Consider the following 25,042-nt stretch of genomic DNA (forward strand, 5'->3'; position numbering starts at 1 on the left):
GCCTGTCTCCCGGACTGGAGAGGCTGCCCGCTGTCCTCACCTCTTCTGCCCCAGCCACACTGGCCTTTCACTGTTGTTCAGTTCCTGCCTCAGCCTCTGGTACTTCCTCTCCTGGGTCATGCTTCCCCTGGGTATCATCACTGCTTGTTTCATCTCTTCCTTTAGTTCTCTGCTCAAATATCACCTTTTAAGAAAGGAAATATTCTCTCTCATATATAAATCTCCCACTCTCTCCTCCTTAACTTTTTTTTAATGAGCATGTAAGAGATGGTTGATTTGTTTATTTCCTGACTCTCTTCTAGAGTGTAAGCTCAGAGAGAGCAAGTATCTTGATTTGGTCTTTGCTTTAACCCTATTCTCTAAAATAGTGTCTCCCGAGTACTATGCACTCAATAAACATTAATTAAATAAATGAAAAATTGAATGAGAAATATAAATTTAATATTTAAGCAAGAGCCCTTGGTAACTGGCCTGAAGTCAAGTACTGGTGACCATAAATTCTGTTTTGTTCTCTGAACTCTCACATCCATGATTTTGGCATTTTATCTCTTTGGTCAATTTATGTTATTGGTTTTCCCAAGGAAGTAAAGAGGTGTATGATTTCTTGCTGACGTTCTTGGGTTTGTGACCCTTAACATCACAGACAGAAAGCATCAGCAGAACAGGATGTTAGTCAAGGATCACAGTAACTGAAGTTTTCTAAATCAAAACTTGTCTTTTCCTGTATCAGTAAGGAACCCAGCAGGAAACAGATGGCATACGCAAACTGGGTAATTTGACTAGAGTTTAATAAAGGTATCAGTTTCAAATCACAAGGCCCTAAGTGCAGTGCCTTGAGGCTAGTAGCAACCTTTTCTGGTTCTACCCAAGGACTGAAGGCAAAAAGAGAGGGAAGGTACATGGGGAGGGAAGGCCACTGGATCCCTGAGGGAGAGCTGTAGGAGAGACCACCTGATAGGACCAACAGCCTTGGTTGATGGAGACAACCAGCCCATGATAAACCCCGGGGGCTGGGCTGGTGGGGAGCTGAGGAAGTAAATCTCCCAGCTTCTCTCTCCTCCCTTCCTCTAATCTCTGGCTGGGGCTTCCCACTGACTGAACACAACTGGAAGTCATAAGGCAAGGGGACCCTTGGCTGCAATCCATATAAGCCAGCCTCTGAGGTAGACAACAGGATAAGAAGGGGTGAAGGGAAGATCTGGAGGGCGAATGGCAGGCATCCCGCAGAACATCCAAGTGCTATCTTTCCAGCTACAGCCTCGTCTCCCACTTCCACACCAGTCCCCTTCTCACGCACACTTCACATATCAGCTAAAATAAAACCATCCATCTGTTCACAGTGGTCCCTAGTTTAAGACCAAATCATTCAACAGCTTTCCATTGAGCTTAGAATAAAATCCAGGCTCACTCCCGTGATGTAGGAGACCCATGATGGTCTGACTGGCTCCCACCCACGTCTCCCCCTCTGCTCACAGCACCCAGTCCGCCCTGGCTTGCTGCACCTACTCGCAGTGGTCTGTTTTTGATTCCCAGAATAAACTAAGCTCATTGTCCTCACTGGCTCTTTGTATACTCCTAACCCTCTGCTTGGAGCACGCTTTCTTTCCTCAACCCATTACATGGTTGACTTCCTCTCCTGCTTCAGAACTTATCATTTGAACATCATCACCTCAGGGAGGTCCTCCCTGTCCTCCCTGTCTAAAGGATGTCCTCCATTTATTCTCTGTCAGAGCACCCTAGTATTTGCTTCACGGCGTTTATTGCAAACCATAAGTGGCTCCTTCCTCTCTGTCTCCTTTGCTTTGTTTAGTCTGATTCTAAAGCAAAGCAAGTTTCTTCCAGGCGTGGGCCCTCTCTGTCTTCTCTGTCACTCTGTCATCCTCAGAACCTAGGACAATTTCTGACCCAGGTAGTTTCTCAATAAATATTTGGCAATTGAGTGAACAAACATTCCGTTCAATGAAAATAGCTTTCCATTTGTGCACTTTTTTAAGAAAGGTTACCTTTGAGCTTATCTTGAGTGTATTTGAATTTCTATCTCTCTAGTATCTGGGGAATCTTAAATATATTAAGCGCTTGATATATGTTTGAATAAAACACATTTACTAGCAGCAGGACTGATTTTCTATAGCTTGGCAGATTGTTTTCTATGGTTGGTCTATTATGTCTTTAACAAAATTAAGTTAAAAAAAGGAACAATACCCTATCCCCAATCTGTAGTTTCACAGCATAACTAATTGAGTGCTGTTGACTGTCTTGGTGACTTGTTGGACTTGTCTTGGTGACTTGTCTTGGTGACTTGGTAACTTGGTGTTATATAGTGACTAGGTTGAGCTTTATTTTATTTTATATTTATTTATTTGGTTGCACCGGGTCTTAGTTGTGGCAGTTGCAGCTCGCCGGCACCTTAGCTGTGGCATGTGAACTCTTAGCTGTGGCATGCATGTGGGATCTAGTTCGCTGACCAGGGCTCGAACCCCAGCCCCCTGCAATGGGAACATGGAGTTTTAACCACTGCGCCACAAGGGAAGTCCCTAGGCTTGAGCTTTAGAGCCAAAAAGACCTGGCCGAACTCCAGTTAGGCCAGTAGCTGGCTGGGAAAGACTGTGAACAAGTTACCTAGCCTTTCTGAGCCTGTTTCCATTATCTGTACTTGCAGGGGTAATGTGGTCTAATTCCTAGAGTTGTTCTAGGACTACAGGTGATAGCGGAAATCTTTCTCTTTTCTCTGGGCCCATCACTACTTTCCCTTCTATAAAAACAGGCACAAATCCTCCCTCTTCTCTCTTTAGGCTGCTGCTTCATCAATACCCTTTCCCCAATCCATGTTTTATTAGTCTTTGGATCTCATGTCCATATTCTGGTTACTGGGAATCTTGCTAGAAGGCTTTCCTGTCCACACCTTTCTTTATGAAGTTGAATTCGCTTTGTGGTGGAAGCATCCTGGAGCTCAGTTGTGCCTGTGACAGTTACAGACCCATCAGGCTTTCCAGCTAGCATCATATTGGCCAGACAAATGCAGACAGCACTTTCATGCAGTGAAGCACTTTGTTAATACTTTGAGCCTCTAAGGGACAATTTGATTTGGAAAAAAAGGCATTGAAACCTTGTACAATACTCACCCCATTACACAAGGAAAACCAAATAAGTTTATGTGACAAAAAGGTATGGGTATGCTTTTGATAAAAGAAGCCCAAGCCACAGGGCACTCTACTCTGCAGAGAGACAAGAGGCATGGAAGTTTCATCTTTTGTTTATTTCTTTATACTTAAGTTTAACTAATATGCTGTGAATGCATTTTTTGTGCCAGGCATTTTTCTTTACTCTGTTAGATGAATTTAGAACTATTAAGATTATAAAGTAAAAATATTTAGGTGCAGGTAAGATCTGGCTGAAGAACAGGATCCTTTGCTGACGGGGAATATATTGGTACTATATAGGCAGTCTTGCAAAATTAAATTTCTAATGCATGAAATGGTTGTCTGGAATCTGGTTCCTTAAAATATTCAGATCAGTTCCATTAAAACCTATATAGTTAGCACTCTTGATACATGCTGAATGAAAGAGGTAAGGGTATAGTCCCTGTCCTCCAGTGCCTTACCATCAGGCTCAGTGTTCCTGAACTGTTTTGACCAATGTCCTTCTATTTTAAATATAAATATCTCAGGCCCTTCTTACATTATTTGAAACTTAAGCTAAAGTTGAAGACAACTAGATAAAGCCCTGCTTTATTTTCAAGTTACATGTTACATAAATTTGTCTATGTCTTTCTAACTGGTGATCTAAGACACACGTACACCACACCTCTTTACACATGTGTCATTCATTGTTAAGCTTCATATGTTTGATAGAGACCAGAGGTTGCAAATTAGTGGTTTCACGGGTCCAGTGCATATCACAGAGTTGTTGTCCTCTTAACTTTCTTAATTGAGCCAACATTTACAATTGGGATATTTCACATAAAATGCAGATTTTTGACTTCTCTTAACACATTGGAAGATCTGGTGGCCATGGGCCCACATTCCCATATGGCAGCAGTGGGTGGGGCTGACTGGCTTCTGCCCCCTCAGGCGGGGTATGTGCTCTCTGGTTGCCGTGTCTCCACTGCTCAGCAGTGAATGCATATGTCTGAAAATTGGCTTGCAGCAAACAAATTAACCCCCCTGGCTCTTGGAAGCTTGAGTTTGTAAGCTCTGGTAGAGTCTAGCGAGGGGAGTTTGAAGGATTTTCATTTATCAAGTAGATGGACCTTGAGATACTGGTAGGATTTATACGGTTGAAGAAGAGTGTGTGCGGGAGGGTGGGGGGAGATCATTCCAGGCAGGAGACTAACTTTGATGCTGAATTTCACTGGTGGGTAGTGATGGTTTTTCTAATAATATTTACATTGCTTAAGGATGAAAATGACTTACTTTTTTTTTTACAGTTGAGAGCATGTTTACGGTTAAGATTCTGACTCCCTTGCATTCTAATATGCTTTCTTGAGAGAAAGGGACAAGGGGAGAAGGTGTAGTAGTAAGAGCTAGGAATTGGACAGAACTGAGGTTGTAGCAATGGGCGACTGTCAGGTTTATGAATTCATTAATTAGAATTGTGTGTGTGTGGGGATGTGTGTGGTGTTGGTATATGGTATATGATGCTTGTGTATGTGTGCATGGTATGTGTATGGTGTGTGTGAATATGTGTGTGGTGTATGTGATGTGTGTATGTGTGTGTAGAAGGGATTGCTGTTCAGAACAACAGTACCACTGCAGGAAGCATTCAGATTTGTGAAGGAAAATGAGGCAGAGAAAAAATGTCATTCATTGCCTGTCTCTCAAAAAGATAGTAAAAGTGCCCCTTCACAGTAGCTGAGCCAATACTTCACAAAGGCAGCTGGGCCTATTAGAAGAACAAGATACGGTGGTTTGACCATCAGTATCCTGCAGTATTTTCCAAGCCAGACTCTCCTAATACGTGGGATTCCCCTGTAACATCACACTTAAGATGATGTCTCTAAAAAGCCACTTTTAGTATAAAATTATACCTATGAGTAGTAACATGTTTATATTTGAGGACTTGTTTCTGTTTTTCAGGGTAATCAGCCTCTGGCTGTCAGGCAGAGGGCTGAGGAAGCGGGTAGGGTGGGGGTTAGGTTTGTTCTGTTTTGTCTTGACGTTGTTGGAGAATTTCAAATGGAGAAATTTTATTTTCCTGGCAAGGCCAGATCCTTTATACAGTTTGATGTTTCCTTGGTCTTCAGAAGGCCCACCATAAGGGTTTATTTGTGTTAAATTGAAAACAGATCTCTTTCTAAAGGAAAGGCCCTTTTATTGATCCTGACCTTTTCCTTTTGCAGGTGAAGGCTTGTTGAGTTGCCTTTTAAACAACCAGAAACCACTGTGTTTCTTTTTCTTGTAATCTTTTATTTATCCTGTTCAGAGGCCTTACTTGCTTAAAAATAAATTTCCAATGGAAATCATAAAACAGCTCTGCTCAGCCAGGAGTTAAGATTATAGAACACGTAACAGATCACATATGTGGCTTTTGAGGGGAAGGTTAACATGAATCTCCTCACCCCCTGCCCAGCCCCACCTTCCCCTCTTCAACTTGTTTTTCCTCTATTGTTTCCATCTGTGCCTTGTGAGGTCCCACAGGAGGTGCTTTAGACTTTATTTCATCTAGTAGCGCCCTGAGAAAACTTTAAGCAAACTTTAAGCGCTGAATTGGGATTACATTAGCTGGAAGAGTCAAGAAATTAATTTCCTTCAGGAGAAGAATGGCATGTCTGGCCAAACAGAATATTGCTTAATGTAATAGAACTCCCAAATGAAATTGGGGAGTGGATCTTTCCCTTACCTGTGGGATGTGAGATTATTGAATTCCAGATTCCCGTATGAATTACCATCCGACCAAGTGGGCCCACCCCCTACTGTTCCAGCCTTGCCTTTCTGGTCCCTGTGCATGGGAGTGTTTCTGTCACCCACCAGAGGGCCGCACATTTTCAGCCACCTCTAAATCAGGGAATAAAAGAATTAATGGATTGGAACTTAATCCGTAACTCCCTAACTCTGCAGCTTTATTTTTTTAATAGTTCATAAACTTCTTATTTTTCTTTTTAGCCTCCATTTCCTCTGTGGTGAAGGAGAGGTTTGCCAGCCTTTGGCTCTGCCTCATAAAAACGCTTTAGAGGACAATGCTAGGTTGTGTGACTGCCCATAATTCACCCTCATATAATATTCCAGAACCGCTCAGAGTTCGTGTCTGACTTTGTTCTAATATAAAGAACCCTAGGGTCAACAACACAACTATTTCCAGATGGATTAAGTTGTGCATTCTTGAAGACCTACGAGGCCAATGTATATTGCTTCTCTTAGAGCTGTCACAAGTAATATTATTGGGAGCATGACAGATGCCTAATGGGATACACGGAGATCTCTATTTTGAAATTTCTAAAGTGACATAGTAGGGTTTCTTATTTTTCAGAATAACTAAATTAAGTGTCTGTCTTTCTGAATTAAACTCTCTGTGGGCTCTGTTTTGTCACCTTTTGCCCTCTTCTGGGTGATAGAATTGGGAGATAAATCAGTAACTGATTGTTCAGAGAGTTAAGTTTTGAGAAATATATTTTGTAGGTCACATGTGCCTTACACAAAACTTTCTAACAGCGAACAGGCACAAATGGGATTTTGAAACACCATCATTTGCTGTCAAGAGGTGAAAGCTCCAGGAGTGGGACTTATCAAAGCGTAGGTGTGAATAGTTTGCAAGGTCAAAGGCAAAAAATTAGCCGCTGCTGAGAACTCGGGATGGGAATCGCACTGGTCACCACTCAGGTGTCCTTTTCAGTCAGAGAGGGGCTGACCAGCACCTACTGAACCCAGGCTCCTTCTGGTTTTCACGGAGGCTAGGGGCACAAAAGCCTCAGTTTAGTATACGTACTTCCTATGAGAAACCCAGTGCATGGTTGAGTCCCTTCTTTCCAGGATTTCACATTTATCTGTCGGAAAACAAATATAAATACAAAATCAAAACATGCTGTTGGATTTGTGTAATTTCTTCCTGAAGTATACATTTTCTCTTTGAAGGGAAATATTCATTGCTCAAAGTATTTTCTTCCCCCAAAATGAGAAAGTTTTTCCCCCCCATCCTCAATTATTGTTATGTGCCTTTGGGATAAACTAAAGAAGAGAGTAAGACTCACCTGAAAATTAGATAGTTGTATATATTTGATATTTAAATTGTGTAAATTTCATTCCACATGTCCCACTATGCATGTATATAGAAATATACAAAATTTTATATGTATAATATTCCACACGCAGTTTTGTAAGCTAGTTTTTTTCTTAACCTAATATCATCCTTCTATGTTGATAAATATGCATCTACCTCATCGTTTTAAAAGACTGCATAGTAATCCATTTTATAGGTAAAGCACATTTATTTAGCCAATGCCCTGTTGATGGACATTAAGATTGTTTCTGTGTTTTCAGTATTGCAAAGAACAGTAGAACAAATATCCTCATCCATACATCTTCATGGACTTGACAAGTTGTTTCTTTGAGATATAATCCTAGAAATTAAATTGTATGGAAATATAATTAACAATTTTATGGGAGTTGCTCCTCTGTCTTTCAAAAAGGTACTAATTTCTACTCATCCATCTGCATATGACGGTCTTCAATTGCTTTTAACATCACTAATGCTGGATAGTGTAAATCTTCTTAATCTTCGTTAACCTGAAAGATACAAAGAAATGGTTCATTGTGATTTTTGTTTGAATTTCTTTGATTAATAATGAGGTTGAACATTTCCCCATTATTGTCCATTTCTATTTCTACTTTTGGGAGTTAGCCATTCATGTCTTTTTCCTGTTTTTCTGTTAGGCTTTTTGCCTTTCTCTTATTGCTTATAATAGCTTTCTGTAAATTCTGGATACATGTGATTCTTATGCAGCATCTGGACAGGAGCTTGTCAAGAAAATATTGGAGAAGAACACAGCATTAAAATGAAAGAATTTACTACTGTGTAACTCAGGGTAGCCATCTAAGCCGTCTGTCCCTCAGTTTCCTCTTGTCTAAAACTAGAAAATTCATTCATTTCTCAGATTTCTTCACTTGTAGTGAAGCTAATACTTGTTCAAGTGAAGCATTTTACCCATGTAATGTCCACAGGGAACACTTTGGAGTCCTCTATTGTTTTAATCACCGTCTTTTTACCCAGTTGATGAGGGAGAGATTTCCACCCTAGGGATGTGGGGATGGCCAAACACACAACCTCCAACACTGGACAGGGGAGATTGACAGCCGTTTATCAGTCACATATGCTCACAGCCTAGGGGAAGAGGGGGCTGCACACCACACAAAGCCCCAAGATGGTTGCACTTGAGAACAGAGTGAAAAACCAGAGGCTGTGAGAGGCAGTATCAAGGGGGTGGGTGACCCTTGGTTCCTGCAAGAAGATGTAATTGGCTTATTTGAATCATTCCAGAGGCTGACAGGAAACTGAACCCCATTATTCAGGGTTAAGAGGAACTGTGCCTTGTCCACATGATAAGGAGAGCTGCTTGGCTAGGGGACTTTAATCCCCAGGAGCAGAATGGGAAGAGGAACTTGTAGTTGGGCCATTGGAGGCCATCCTGATATTCCCCAGATGTCAAGACAGCATATAATATTGAGGTTCAATTTTAGGTCTTATATCACAGCTCTCACTGAGAGGTGGGTCTCTAAACTCAGTGGCCTCTTCTCAGTCCTGATTGCCCTTGCCTGAGTTCATCCTGTCCACTCCTGAACATTCTTCCCCTCCAATGGCCTCCATACCACGGCCCTGTTCAGGGAGGCAGGATGACATGAGTGAGATGCTCCCCAAGTCAGATAAACATAGTTTTGAACCCACCTATGTCACTAACCAGTTATATGGCCTTGGGCAAGATACATTACTCCTTAGCCTGAGTGTTTATAAGATAAAGATAGTACAGACCTCATCAAATAACATATAAAAAGTTTCGGGCATAGTGCCTGGTTCATATTGGGCATTTAGATCTTATTCTTTAACATCTTTTACTTGTTAATCTTCATATTCCTGCCATCTAAATGTGAGTGTTAACTAAGATTTGTTGCACACTTTCCAACCCCCTTTTTCTATTCCTCAGCCCTTGAAGACATAGGCACATTTTCTATTGCTTCCATTTGCACCTTAAGGCAAATGGCCCCCAAGTTGCATTTCTTACAGTGGTTGTTCTCTGGTCCCACATTTCCAACTGTTCCCTGAAGATTTTCCCTGCAGTGTCTTTTTTCAGCATGTTAAAGTTTCTCCTCAAACCAGTACCTTCTATGGTACTTCTTTTGTCTGACTTCCTCATTAGTGTCCCTGTCATTTTGGCTTAATACTCTTAAGTCTCTTTTAGTTTCTTTCTCTTTCAGACCCACAGTAACTCAGCTCTCAATGGCTGTTTGTTTCTTCTCTCACAGGATGGCTTGCATCCATCCTTTCTACTCCATTCCCAGAGATCAGTGCCTTTAAAGAGTTGCACTCCGCTCTGAGTTTCTTCCTTCTCTGCAAACCCCCCTTTTGTCTCCCAGTCCAGCCTGTGTCCCCCTGCTTGATAAATCTTTCAAAGACTCATCTCCAATCATGTTTCCTCTACTCTAAAGCTACCAGTCGTTCCTTGGTGGCCATAAACTGATGCAAGTTCCTTAGCCTGGCACACAGGGTCCCTGACAATCTCGTTACTCACTTTCTAGTGTTGGTGTCCTCCGTATTCCTACATACCATCAGCTTGATCTTTCTTTTTAGTCCCCAGGATATGCATGGCTCCAAAGTGCCTTTATCTATGTTTTCCCTTTTCCATGGGCTACTCACCTTCCAATTCATTCTCAGTGTTTTGTGTTCAGAATTCAAATACCGGCTTTGCTGGTTACTAGCTTTGTAACTTTGAAAAATCATTTAACCTCTCTGAACCTTGGGTTCCTCATTTGTTAATGGGGATAATAGTATCATGGTACAGGGATATTTATGAAAACAACTAACAGTGCTTGTGTTATAAACATGGAATTGTTCTTACTGCTGTTGCGCTCATCAGCCCAGCCAAAAGTAATCTTTGCTTCCTCTGAATACCTACTTTGTTACACAAGAGGCACTTGTTTTATATGCCTTGTGCTGTGTTGTATTTCAAAAGGTTGTATCTTTATTAATTACACTGAAAGTTCCTTGAAGTTGGGCATCAAGTATTGCATATCTTTATTCATTCATCAGCGATTTAATGGGCATTTTGTTTGTGTCTCATGGGGTGCTAGGGCCTGGGGATGCAAGAATGACAAAGACTTAGTCCCTGCTATCAAAAAGCTTCCCACCATCTAATTACCATTGAATGCTACCTAGACTAGGTTGAGACAAACCATTGAGAGCCCAGAGTAGGGGCACCTGACTCACCTTGGAATTCTGGACAGCGTTCTGAGGAAGTGACATCCAAACCGAGACAGGAAGAATGTAGGCATTGGCCAGGTGTAGGTGGGGAGGCTCAGTGCAGCTGGATGAATGAGGGAGAGCTTTCAGTGCGGAAAGAAACATGTTTATAAATAAAGAGGGGAAGCAGAACAAAATGTTCTGTGAATTGCAGAACAAAATGGCTGTGGTCTTGGTGTTGAAGGAGAAGTAGCAAGAGAGAAAACTAGGAAGGTAAGCCAAGGCTGGACCATGAAGGGTTTTTCTATTATGTCTACCATTAATAGTGCCCAGTACAGTGACTGCATCTGGTAGGTTCAATAAATGTGTTTCTAGCCTTTATAAAGAGCAGATGCACATGATTTAGTCTCAGCATTTCCTGTCAAGGAAACCCAGTTTGGCAAGAGAGCAGAGTTTCAAAATTGCTGAAACCCTTTACTTGTATTTCTTAGAAACAGTGAAGGAGAGCTATATATCTAATCCAGGCCATATTTATAAACAAACTGTCAAATGACAAAACTAAAATGATTTAGTAATAAGTTTGATGTCCTTTATTCAAGGGAAAACAATTCATGGATTGGGGGATTACAGTGCAGAGCAGTGGAGCACCCTTCCTGAGAGATTTTGGGCAAGGGCGAGTTTTACAGATGATTGGAAACAGTGACACGGAAATGGCATGATGGGCTAGAAGGTCAGGGATTTCCTTGCAAGGAGAGCAGGTCCTATTTTCTAGGGTAAGGTGAGCTCTCTAAAGCTGAGTTGGAGGATTGTGATTTGGTGTGTGTTAGGTTCCCTTAACAGGTGTTTCCTGTAAGTGTGGGCTGACCTAGCTTTAGATTTATGACATGGGCTGGGCCATTGGGGCAGGCTCCATTTTGTGGGATTTGATATATGAATTAACTTTATCAAAACAGACAAACCAACCAACAAACAACCCTACTGCTCCTATCCACTTTCATATGTTTTACTACACTGATGTCTGTTATTTCCTAAAAGTAAAACCAAACAGATGTCCTCTCTCCTCCACCAGATGATACACTTGTTTCCTTCCACTCCCTCAGTACTTTGTCACACAGCTAGACTTGACCTCTCTCTAACCTTCCTCTCCATTTTTCTCTCCCTCTCTTCACCTTCACCAAAGTCTAGAGAAACTGGATTGGTGGACACTGAGCCCTCCTCAGGTGACCACAGTTTAATAAGGATTGTCCAAACAAATGTAAGGAGTGAACCATTCTGTGAAAGAACCAGAGGCTACCGCTGAGAAGCCCGGAGCCCTGTGTGTGTTGAGTTGGGTCTACCTTAGAAACTCATCCTTCCATTTTCAAAAGAAATTTTCATTCAGGATTCTGTTTCCCACCTCCCCCCTTCGTCCATTATTTGTCCCAAACCGTGAATCATAAACTTCAAGAAAGCATTGTGAATAATTTATATTCTTACACTATGCATTGCCTAACTCCCTTTGGGGGAAATGAAGAGACACATTAGTCTTTTGCTGCTTATTCTCCCGTGGACTGAGACCATGTCAGCTTCAGGCAATAGCAAGGATTTATGGCCACAGAAGCTGTCATTATGGAACAGTTGATTGACCCATAGTTTTGATTAACCAAAATATTTAAAAAAACAAATCAGGAACAGTGCTAATGATACTAGAATGGAAATTCAACATTTTACCGACTTCCACTGAGACCTGCTTGTTATCATCTTTCTTTCCAGCGCTCAATGGTGTTTTCTTCCCTGCCTGTTTAATTGGTTTTCCTGTGGAATCTTTCTCAGAATTTGTAAATCCAAATACAGAGCTATGATGGCTCAGAGCGCATAGTGGTACCCTGCTGCTGGGGATGAGGGAGTCTAGATGTGCTCAGGTCCTATTTGGTTTGGTCCTTCTAAATGTCTTGGGAATTCCCTGGTGGTTCAGTGGTTAGGACTTGGTGCTTGCACTGCCTGGGCCCGGGTTCAATCCCTGGTTGGGGAACTAAGATCCCGCAAGCCGTGCGGTGTGGCCAAAAAAAAAAAAAAAAAAGCTTTACTCAGCTTCACAGCACCAGGAAGTATATTAATTGTTAGTACCTGTCTTGGGCCATTGAGATGCATCTGGCACGTTGGGTTGGTCCCAAAGTATTGTTAGAATGTGTCACCTCTACTCCATCACCTCCAGCACCATACCATCCAAATTCTAGACTAACTGGCCTACCTGAACTCATTCCGCCTCCCCTCTACCCAAATCCATTTGTTTTTCAAAGCATAAATATGGTCATATCAACTACTACCACTGCACCCTGCTTTAAATCCCCAAAATGGCTTCCCATTGCTCAAAATTCTTGATGTGGACCATAAAGCCTTGCATGGTCACCATTAATACTCTTCTTCATCACTCCATCCCTTGTGGATTCTCCACTCCAATCAGGCTGGCCTTTATTCAGTCCCTATATTCACTCTACTCAGTTTCATTACAGGGCCTTTGCTTATCTGGTACCTACAGCCTATAAATTTCAGCTCAAGTGTTATTTCTTCTGGGACACTTTCTTTGCCTCTGTTATACCCCCTTAACTGGACTCCTTCTATGTAATAGGTCCTCCTGGTACCAGATACCTCTCCTTGGCCACCTTTCAGAAGGTCAGTTTTATATTGGCAAGGTCTTTTGATTATCTGCTTCCCCTGGATTCCTTGAGGGCAAGGCCTGTCTTTGTTTTGACTCACGTTTATATCTTCAGCACCTAACAAAGTGCCTGGCTCTTAGGAGGCAGTCAATAAATAGGTATTAGATGATTGGGTAAACAAATAAAATTGAGTATAAGTTTAATCAGAAAATAGGTCTTACCTTGTCTTTGAAGGATAGTTGACAAGAAATCCAAATGAATCCCTATTGGAACGGCTGAGAGTGAAAATGTCTTTAGATGCAGGAAGGCTAGAAACAGCCTGTAGCAGCCAACTAAATCCATTTCATTCTGTTTAAAATGAGGGGACACCATTGACGATAATAGTTTTGGGTGGATGTAGGAACAATCTCTGTGCAGTTGCTGGAAGATTGTTCCAGTCTCTTATAGTGTTCACAACTATGGAGCATGTATTTTTCTCTCCTATTTCTTTGTTTTTAAGGGACTTGTCATGCATTTCCTATTAGAATGAAGTTGTGGATACTTATTAGAAGGTTGTATACAAATTAGCCTCTGTAGTTTCACTGATCCATCCCAGTTAGTTCCCCTGCTTGTCTTTATCCCATCTTCCTAGGAAACACGAAATATCTCACTTGGGAGGAGGGATGCAATTTGGGGGCATAGAGTATTTTTTTCTGAACATTACTTCTTATTTGCAAAGGAGAGAAGTAAACAGTTTAAACAGGGAAAATGCGTATTATGGGTCTGTAGGCTGACTAGGCATTGAAGTAGTGGCTTTCCTGGTCTCAGGTCAGAACATCTGTCTGTGTCCCAGGGCAGATTTGGTTTAAGACCAAAACAAATAGCTCGCCTTACATGGTTCTGACCCCTGTGGCGAAGAAAAGGAACTAAGCTAGTCCAACTGTAACCGCTGGGGAAGTCATTGTTCTCTCCAGCCTTCTGGGAGCCCCAAATAATTATCTGTGCATAGAGCAAGTTGGAATCAGAATTCCCCTCCAGGGTTTTCTGTGTCCAGCCAAAACAAAGCAAGCTGAGCAGAGAGACAAATAAACCCAGGGACAGAGGGTGGATGCCAGTCCTCCTTTCCCTCCCTGCATTTCAGTCTGGTCCTCTAGGTCTGTGTTCTCTGTTCCTTGTCTCTCATGTCCCCCGGGGCCCCTCATTTCATGTAGCCTGAGCGCGCTCTACTCTCTTGATTAGAGAGACCAGTGAGCCCGTCTCAGGCAGAAGGCTGGTGCTGTGTTTTGGGACTTGTGAGGGCTTTGGAGGAGCAGGTTGGCCTGTGGAGAGAGATCTCACTTCCTCTCAGATTTTCTGATGTTTTCAAAACGAGCCAGAAATCTGGACTTCCGTGTGAAGTCACCCAATTTTAAAATGTTTGCTACGTGTTTTGTTTATAAACAATGTGCAGGCCAGTACGCGCGCGCGCGCACACACACACACACGCACACACACACACACACCCCATAAGCTTCATAAAAGGGTAGATTGTATCTGTCCTGTTTGCTCCTGTGTCCCCAAGACCGCAGTGCTCGCCACATAATAGCAGCTTGGTGGCTCTTGACTAACATTCATAGGAGACTCAGACTTGCTGATAGTTCCTTGGTAGTAGTAATAATAATAAGAAACAGTAATGGTATCAACTGCTTCTTACTGAGCACATATTAAGTCCTTTCCATAAAATTCAATCTGCACCCTGACCTTAGAAGCTGCATGTTTTTATTATTCCCATTTTTGAAATAGAGACAGAAGCTCAGAACCTAAAAAAGGTGACCGAAGCTGGTAACTCGGCTAAATGGGTGGATTCTGATTCTGGGTGCATGGCCTCCAAAGCCAGTGTTTGTAATCTTAAGGCTCCAGTGCCTCGAACTTTGCTCGGCTGCTGCTGGCTGGAGGGAGCCAGGATGAGCCCTCTAAGAGTTAGCCCTTCCAAACAGGAGACGCCAAGCCTGGTGTCTCATCTGTCTCCCAGTTTAGCCTCCAGGGCGGACATCTGAAGGGGTGGATGTGGTAGGTGGAAACCTTCTTTTACTTCTGTGTAGCATTTTTTCTTCCCTCTAGCTCTGAGCTATGGAATGGTTCCTAGTTCCCCACCACCACCTCTTTATGGGGAATTATTCTGCAGGGGACTTTGATAAGTCCTGGCTGTCATGGTATCCTATTGTTTGACACCCTTAAGTGATACAAAACAGTCTATAATCAGGCATTTTTTCTCAAACTCAGGGGCACTCTGAGCTGAGGTTTACTGAGTCATCGTTTGGCTTCCTTAACCAAAAGCCAGAGTGGTGACTCATCATCAGCTTAGGATACAATTAAACCCATGGCTCCTATAAGCAGAACACTGTGTTATAGCCTGCTGGTCACAAAACACATTTTTCTTGTGGTGCATATACTTTATTATAGGTAGTGAAGTGTTAAAGCATTAGTCTATGAGAGACACAGAAGCCTGACTAATTTAACAAAGGGGGGTAGCTCTCCACAACAGCTACCATTTGATGGACTTAACGTTAATGGTTTCAGCTACTGGGAGAACCTTTTAATCAGGAGAAATGGCAATGGGAATGAAGAATATAGGCCTTCAGAAAAACCTAATTACATGCTCATGTCCTGCTTTCTACATGGGCTCCTTCTCAATGTCCCTTTTGATTTTTTTTCAGGCTATCATCCTGGTTTGAAACCGTCTTCTCTTTGTTCTCTAATAGAGGAAGGTTTTGCAAACTGGGCTGTTGGTTTTGAGAAGCGGAGAACAGCTTTTTAAGGAAATCCGTAGTACTCATCCTCATAGCTCCATTTGCTGAGGCATCATCATTCAAGGATTTTGCACTCTTGCCCTCTGTGGGTCTTTTCCAAAACCTTGTGAGATGGGCATTCTTATCCGCAGTTTTACAAATGAGAAACAGTCTCGGGGAAGCAAAGTGACTTGCCTAAAGACACACAGTAGCATGCCTGCCTACTGTTTCCAGTACTTTTGTACATCAGAATATCTTGGGAAGCTTTAAAACAAAATACCTTCTTGGGCCACAAGCTTGTGGCCTAATGTCTCAATCAGGGTGGGGCCTGAGAGTCCATATTTTAAAAAAATTCCCCAGGTCACTGTGCTGTATTGTTAAGACTTGGAAAAAATTGCCGTGCATTACGCCATACATCATACCACATCTTTTGAGATAAAGTGCAAATTCAGTTTGGAGATTTCAATGTTTTTGTTTATTTGTTTGTTTCTGTTTCAAAACAGCCATCTCCACTTCTGCCTTAGCGGGTATAGGAAAGGCTTCTCAAAGGAGGCAACATTTTGGCGAGGTCCTAATGCATGGATAAGAAGGGGAAAAGGAAAGGGCGTGGAGATAAAGTGATCCACAGGTAGAAGTCACAGAGCTGCCACCAGATTGAAGTGCCTGGCGGCTGTTACAAGATCAATACGCCTGGACAGATGGTGACAGATGTACCATATATGTTATCAGCTGAGTGCAAGTGGAGATGCTCATCTCATTGGCCAGTTTCCTCCACAGTCTGCTTCAGGGCATCCTTAGCTGCATGCTTCTGCCTGACCACTTTGCTGGAAGATGATCAGGCAAGGTGCTGACAGCTCAGATAGGGTTCCTGTCTACAAACACCTTAAACTGAATTGCGATAGGATCAGGAATGACAGTGGATAGAAAATAACGTGCTACAGCTCAGTAGGTGCTGAAGCAGAGGTTTGAGGTGAAATTCGGAACTCTTTAGCTACTTTGTGAGGTTGGCTATAAACCAGAAGTTTTCCCCCTAGAATGCTTCTACAAAAGCACGTGGATTCTTGGCAAAGGAAGTTTGCCCACTTTCTATGGAAAAGTAAGTGCCTTTGATAGTTTAGGCCCAACGACTAGTCTTTTCCCACCAATTACAGGATACCAAATGAATATGTCAACAGAGTTCCTTCTGGAATAATATTGTGTCAGGGAGGAGGAAACTTCTCCCTCTACCATTCTTGAGTTCTTATGACCAGACTAACAATAAAATTGACACAAGACAGATAAACAGGAGAAAAAGAAACACATTTTAATTCACATGCGTGGAGGTCTCATAGGAATGGGATTTAAGAAGTGGCCAAAGCAGGCAGCATTTATACTTCTTAGACAATACATTTGTGAGGAATTGACAGGACAAAGAAACTCAGGTTTTGGGTGCTCAATTAGTGAAGAATCTAAACAGAGTTTGGGCTTGGAGTAGTGAATTAAAGAAGTAACAAGGTTTGTTTACATAGGGTTCTAGGCCTGAGTTCCCTGTCTCTGGGGATAAGGGTGCTGGTCCTTCCTTCTACCTCCAGATGCAGGGAGTGCACCTTTCACAGGGGAGACTTATTTCCTGTTTTCAGGGAGAGGGACAGGAGGGTCAGAGTGTCCCTCTTGCATTAGCCGTTTCTTAAGTAACTTTAATTCAAAATAATATACCATTAAGTCACAGTTTGGCGTCACCCCAATAGTTGATTAGATGCTCCAGTCTTAACTGAAGTGGGGAGTGCAGTCAGTGCTTTTGTGATGGTAAATATGATGGGCAGGCTCCACAGTCAGGAGCCTTTGTGCTTTTGTTTGGAATCCTCTGTTTTTTGCCTCAAGATAGATGAATCACTTACATGTTACTCCTAGGAGGTGGCCGATGGATACTAAACTCATCAACATAACCCCAGATGGCCATTGTTAGTGCTGTTTCTCTTCCGTTTCTGGGGTACTGTGGGAATTGCCTTTAGTTCCATTTACATGTGGCAGCTGGAGCCTGATCGCAGCGAAAGAGGTAAAAACATTTTATGCTGGCACTATTACAATAGAGGAAAAGAAACCTCAGTATAAACTGGGTTCAATTCCAAATGAAACATGGACAAGTGGGGATTTAGAGTCAAGGGGCAGAAGAGGGGTCAGTGGATGGGAACTTTTTAAGGCAAAAGGGTAATTCTTACTAAACTGACCTAAGGGTTCTTGCTGAAGGCCAGCCAAGGTGATCAGATACCAAGGGTGGGGGATGGGGAATTTGATCAGATATTGAGGGAGATTAGATATAAAGTGTTTTTTTCTTTCTTTGTTTGTTTGCTAAACTGATTTAGCAAGATTCTTGCTGCAGCTGGGCCACCAGACCCAGACAAGGTCAAGGCAAGGAGGGATTAGAGGAAGTTTAGTCAAGGAGAGGCTTTGTCAAACAGAAGCCTAGACTTCATTTCCTCAAAAGGTATTTTTCTGGATAAGATCTGGTTTAAATAAACACTCATGGGGGAAGGGAGGAAAGGGGAGTTTCAGTTTGGGAAGATGAAAAAGTTCTGGAGATGAATGGTGTTGATGGATGCACAGCAAGGTGAATGTACTTCATGCCGCAGCACTGTACACTTCAAATGGTTAAAATGGTAAATTCTATGTTATGTGTATTTTAGCACAATAAAAAAAGAACAGTCAGTCCATAATAAAATAGAGAGGTCACAATACCAACAGCAGTGATAATAGCTGTTGTTTCCTGAGGTTTTGCTTCATGGCAGGCATCGTGCTAACCACTTTACAATGATTATCTCCCTTTCATAGAAAAGGACTTGAGGATTGAAGGGGTTAATGCATTGCCAAGGGTCACACAGCAAGTAAGAGTCAGTCTCTTTCCCGAGCTCTTTGTCTTGGCTTATGTTCAGGCTAAACAACCTCCTGGGACAGTCCTTTTGGTCGGAGGCTCCCCTGCCTGCCAATAAACAAACTGCAGCAAACAACTAAAATGCGTCCAAATGACCAAAAATTCACCTTATCAAATGACAGCATCTCTGATATATGTGCTAATCTTTTAACAGCAAAGAGGTATGCTCTGACTTCTTGCCTGTCTAGTCACACAGAAGGGTATTCTCATACTTATTGGAAACAGGGTTAGCTGAACATTGCCCTTCTCTTTGATGTAGGACTGTGAAAATGCCACTTTCACTTAGTCTGTGACCTCCTCAGGGGCAGAGGCGGTATTTTCCCATTCATCTTTCTACTTGGCGCATAATAGGTGCTCAATAAATTTTTTGTCAAAATGAACTACCAGTGATGTTGAAGATGTCAGTGTAAGTTTTCTTAAAAGTTAGAGGTTACTATATAGTTGTATGGTACATGAATTTATCTCCTGGAACCTAAATACGTTAGAGGTGATGCTCAACCAGGAGCAGTTTTGTCCCCGAGAGACATTTGGCAATGTTTGGAGACTTATTTAGTTGTCATAACTGAGAGAGGGTATGTTACTCCCATCTAGTCCGTAGAGGCAGGGATGCTAGAAACATCTGAAGGGTAGCAGAATATGCTGTGCCAAATGTGCCACTCTTGAATAAGGATTATTTCCATCCAATTATTTTGAGAAACTGCAGACACAGGAGAAGCTCTAAAAACAGTAGAAGTTATGCTTTTGTAAGGGAATTTACATTAGAAAGGGGCCTGTACCTTTGTTCACCAAACATCTTCTCCTCTTACTTTCTCATGATTGCCTTCCCGCTACGAAGTCCCGAGACCCCTTTCCTTTCCTTAGCTCCCTGTATATAGTCGGCCCTCTGTATCCACGGGTTCTGCATCCACCAATATGGAGGCGCAACTGTAAGGGACTTGAGCATCTGCGGATTTTGGTATTCGTGGGTGTCCTGGAACCAATCCCATGCAGATACCAAGGGACAAATGTATAAGCCTCCATCATCTGGCCTTTTGAGTCTCATATCTTTGTGGGGCTCCTGTAGGTATATATGTAATTAAAATAGTTTGGGTTTTTTTCCTCTCCTGTTAATCTGTTTTATGTCAGTTTAATTCTTAGACCAGCTACAGAACCTAGAAGAGTAGAAGGGAATATTTTTCTCCCCTACTCAAACCCCACAGCAAAGAATTATCTGGCCCTAAATATCAGTGGTACTGAGGTTAGAAACTCGGCTTTAGGGTTTTCTATTCCCTTATTCATTCACTTCACAAGTATTTAATATCTGACTCCACCCTCTGATTGAAAGATGAGCAAGCCTGTTTGTCGGACATCACATAGCTAGGTGGTAGAGATCTAGGACTTAAACCAGTGTCTCAGGGAGTGTTCTTCACATGCATGAAGGTGGCCTCTTACAGCCTATTACTGATTAAAATGCCATCTCTGTGGTCACGGTGAACAAGTCTTGCCAAGACCGATAGGACTCTGAGCCTGTGCCTGGTGCCTGGAGCTGATAGAAAGGGCAGTGATCTAAGACAGCTTGTTCAGGCTGTTGAAATCCCCCGGGGCTCGGGATCCATCCATGAGCATTAGCTGATTCTGCGGAGGCAGGGACCATTTCTTGGGCTTCCTGTGGATGCCACACTCCCTTGCTGGGCCAGTCTCTCTTTGCTGAACTGTAACACTATCTCACCACCCTGTTTTCACAGCACCCCTGGAAGCCATATTACAGACTTTGTTGAAAGAATTATTATGTTCACGCAGCTCTGTATTTGCAGTAGGCTTAGGACTCTTTTCAGATTTAAGCACTGGCAGTCTTTAATGCCATCTGCTTTTCAATACACATCACATGCTCTCCCCCGCCCTTCCCCTCCCGGTCTGAGTCTGACTCCTTGCTGCCCTCTGATTGTGCACGGAGAACCTGTAGCTGAGTGTAACAGGTGCTAACTAATTCTCAGGATGGTAGAGTTGATGGATTTTAGTCAGGTGAGTACAGTTTAATGCAAATACTCCTTTAGTTGAGGCTCATAAACTGGGCTACTCGATATTATGGTCCCAAATATTAGTTCAACGCTCATGGCTTACATAAATGACTCTCGTTTGGGGTTAGGTTAGGGGAAAATCAATAACAAGCAGCTGGAAATGCAGAAAAAAGCTATGTGCTTACACTCCATCATGAAGTACCCCTGCTCCCACCCAGCACCACCTCACACTTATTTATTTATTTTTTTCCAGCTCACATTTTTCTTTTGTCTTTTGTCACATTTAGGGCTTTACAGTGATATGAAAAGCCACTGTGGTTCCTCCGTCCATTAAATGGGAAATGCATATGAACAAATAGAAGAATTGCACCATATAATACAGCTGAATACAGTGTTATCATCATCCCACTCTGAGCATTTCTCAGGATGGTTTATGCCCCAGCAGTTAATCGTTTGCTATTGTTGGTGTACCAACACAATGCTATTAGCAGCACAGAATTCTCAGGCTTACTGTTCAGATTGTCTTCATGTAGGCTAGCCAGAATTTAGATATTTGTAAATGGGATTTGAACAGTGGCCTTTCTTCACAATATAAAATTCAGATAAATGTAACCGGTCACGGCCCAACTCTTGTTTATTAATTAAGGCTTCATAATATAGCGCCATTTTTGGAAGCTGTGGCTTATGCACAGAGGAATACTAATTACTTTCTGCATTTTCTGTAATAATGGGGCAGCCTTTTGGACAGTGCAGTTTATCCAGACAATGCATCCAGCTCCTAATGCAGTTTATTAACAAGGAAACTCTGAATATTTAATGGGAGACCAATACAGCTGTGAAGGGGTGGCGTAAATAATACTCCCGGCCAGGCTGGTGCAGTGGCAATATGTTGCATGCTGTTAACCTCAAGAGGTCTCCAAATAGCTTTTATGTGCGCCTGCTAGCTATCTGTTGACCATTTCTTGATACAAAAGAAGCCAAGTGATCTGAGAAAATCTATTTGGTAATTTTGTTTTCCCATTCTCTTAACATTTGCTGAAGCTTTAAAAACAATAGATCTTCACACTTGTATAGATTTTTTTCTTACTTTTTCCCAAGAATGGTCATTTTTATAATTATCATCATGGATTTCTTGTACTGTCCATGGTGAAACTCAGAATAGACTACCATTTTTTTCCATTAAATTAAAAAAATTGAGATATAGTTCCTGTACCATAACATTAACTCTTTTAAAGTATACAGTTCACTGGTTTTAGTATATTCACCAAGTTGTGCAGCCATCACCACTTTCTAATTCCAGAACATTTTCATCACCCCACAAAGAAACCCTGTACCAATTAGCAGTCCCCACATAGGTGTCACATAACTACCGAAATTCCTCCCCAAGTCACAGTACCGGGTGAGGTTTATTTCTTGTCAAACTCATTTTTAATATGGTCCACAATGTCCTTCTCTATGTTATATTTCTCCAGCGCCTGAGTAGCACACTCCGTCAAGTCCTGTTGCATTTCCTCCAACGTGTCGACATTTTTGATCGCAGCATTTCGGTGTCACGAGGTTACAGAAGAACAGGTGCCAGCTGACTGCAATGGTCTCGTGGTGGTGGGGCTGGCAAGGCTCAGACCCAGTGGGCAGCTGCCTGTGCTACTGTATATCTCTTTCTCTCTCTCTTTTTCTCTATTCTTGTGGGGGGCAGGAGGACATCAACTTTATTGACAGACACATGTATGTACAAGTGTTTTATAGTGCATGACATACCCGTGGGTAAGACAGGTCGCTCGTTATCCAAGGAATAAAAAGAGCAATGTGAGAAGGCACCAAGGGCCCTGAGTCTGCCGTCCACCCTGCCGCTGCCTCAGCCTTTCTCAAGGCATCTGTCTCTGTGGATTTGCCTCTTCTGGACATTTCATATAAATGCAATCAGACAATATGTGGTCTTCTGTGATGGGCTTCTTTTACTTAGTGTAATGTTTTCAAGGTTCATCCATGTTGTAGCAGGTATCAGTACTTCGTTTCTGTTTATTACTGAATAATATCCCATTTTATGGATATACAACTTTTTGTTTACCTTTTCATAAGTAGACGGACATTTAGGTTGTTTCCACTTTTTGGCTATTGTGAATAATGCTGCTATGAACATTTGTATACAAATTTTTGTGTACACTTAGTATATATTTTTTTCCTCTGGAGTTGAATTGCTAGGTCATATGATGACTCTATGTTTAACCTTTGAGGAATTGCCAGACTGTTTTCCAAAGCACCATTTTCCTTCCCATCGACAATATACTGTTGATGAGGTTTTAAATTTCTCCAGATCCTAGAAAGTACTTGTTATTGTCTGTCTTTTTGATTATAGCCATCCAAGTAGGTGTGAAGTGGTGTCTCATTGTAGAGTTGATTTGCATTTCCCTGTTGACTAATGACGTTGAAAGTCTTTTCATGTGCTTATTGGCCATTTGTATATCTTCTCTGTGGAGTACCAATTTTTTTAATCCCTAATTTATAAATGAGAAGACAAAGGTGCTGAGAGGAAATGAGAATTTATGAGGGTCGCTGCACGAGGTAATAGCCCGTCAGTACTGGAATATATTTTCTAATACAGTGATGCAAAAGCTTAGAGGTTCAACACCCAATAATGAAATAAACTCTAAGCTATTTGCACTTAGTTATGACTCTTTTATTTGCAAGTGACAGAAACTCAGCTTTACCTGTGGCTTAATGAAAGTAAGGGGATATTGCCCTACCTATCTGAAAAGTTAAGAGCTACTTTGCCTTCAGGAATGGCTGGATTTAGCTGCTCAAAGATAGCATCAGAAATCTATTTCTCTCATCTTTTAGTTCTGCTTCCATCAGGTTGGTGTCATGCAGAGGCAGGGTCTCTTTTTGTGGTGGTTAGATGGCCACCAGAGGCTCAAAGTATATATCTTAGCAGCTTAGCATGCCAGCAGGATTTGGGTTTTTTTTTTTCAAACTTCTCTTTCTCAGTAGTTCCAGGCCAGATTTCAAGATAGAGTATCATTGGACTGACTTGAATTAATGAATAGCTCCCTGTATCATTCATCAAATGGAAAACACTGATTGGTCAGTGGCCTACTCTTGGTGGTAGGGTGTGAAATTAGCTCCATCCATGCCATCTGGCCTGAGAGTTGGAAGGAGGAGGTTCCCCAGAGGAAAGTCAGGATGCTGACTCCAGTATAATGAGGAATGCATGCTGGGGCAAGCAAAACTCATAGATGTCCACTGTGCTACTCAGTCTTTTGCTTGCACCTTAATTTATCATTTACTGGTTTCTTATTGTCTGTGGATTTGGCTTAAAAGGCACAGAGTCTCTGAAAAGTAACTTTTGGTCTCTTAGGAGTGAAGGATTAATTAACCTATCCACATTTATTTTTTCTGGTATTGAGAGATCATTTGTTTTAATAAATGCTAATAAGTTTGCTTGTAGTTAAAGATAATTGGCTTTTCATCATAATTCTTTTCTTTTTTTCCTCTTTTTTTTTCGGCCATGCCATGTGGAATCTTAGTTCCCCAACCAGGGATAGAGACTGTGCCCCCTGCATTGGGAGCGTAGAGTCTTAACTACTGGACTGCCAGGGAAGTCCTTCATCGTAATTCTTGATGCTGGTCATTTTGTGTCTGAGTTGTTAAAAGTGGTTTTGGTTCAGTGTTTGAGAAATGAAACAGCCCCTTGAATATAAATATAAATAAATATAGCCATTTATTTATTTAAGCTAGCAATCCCTGTGAAGTCATTTACCCTTCATATATTTCAGTATGTTTTATAAGGCATAACAAAAGCAGCTCCGTCACAGAGTAAATCTTTTATACAGGATTAAATGTAACAGATAAGGTAAACTGGCACAGCCATGAAAGGAGAAATATTTTTTTCTTCTTTAGTTCTTACTAAACTCTTCAACTTTAGATACCTAACTTTCCCCATTCTAAGTCATCCAGCTTCTAAAATACAGAGAAGTTGAGAGGCAGCAGAAGTTACATATTATGTTTCCTCTTTTTTGACCCCTAAAATTTATGTGTATCTTATCCTTTCGTTAGTGTTTTCCACTCAAATACCAACTCCACCTAGAATGCTGACCCATCTTAGAGTGCTGCTAAAAAGGTTCTAAAGTTGGATTCAGACTCAGCAGAAAAGAATGCTGCGATCAGTTAATGATGTGTGTCACAAGCTCAGGACATGAAAGAGATGACACTTGTGTCATATGTTTTCTCTCCACGCTACATCTTGAAACTAAGTTCCAAACGTGAACATTTGCCAGACTGGGACAGTTGCCTTGATGATTCAGCTTAATAGATGTCTTCTTCTTTTATTGCCTGGATAAACTGTTTTGCCTTGCCTGTATAGCTAAGTATTTG

At 41.8% G+C, this 25,042-nt stretch overlaps 1 protein-coding gene across 18 annotated transcripts in view; it reads left to right on the top strand.

Annotated features, from left to right (window-relative positions):
• Positions 1–25,042, top strand: part of FHIT (fragile histidine triad diadenosine triphosphatase) — a 1,440,192-nt gene that overhangs the window by 468,688 nt on the left and 946,462 nt on the right. For 2 of the 18 annotated variants that reach the window (XM_060164000.1, XM_060164001.1), the window contains one exon: positions 11,564–11,704. The exons of the other annotated variants lie outside the window; for them this stretch is intronic. The gene's annotated coding sequence lies outside the window, so the exon portion shown is untranslated. The remainder of the gene's footprint in view (positions 1–11,563; positions 11,705–25,042) is intronic. 18 annotated transcript variants of the gene reach the window in all.

The sequence above is a fragment of the Lagenorhynchus albirostris genome, chromosome 10, assembly GCF_949774975.1.
Source record: "Lagenorhynchus albirostris chromosome 10, mLagAlb1.1, whole genome shotgun sequence".
Classification (NCBI taxonomy): Eukaryota; Metazoa; Chordata; class Mammalia; order Artiodactyla; family Delphinidae; genus Lagenorhynchus; species Lagenorhynchus albirostris.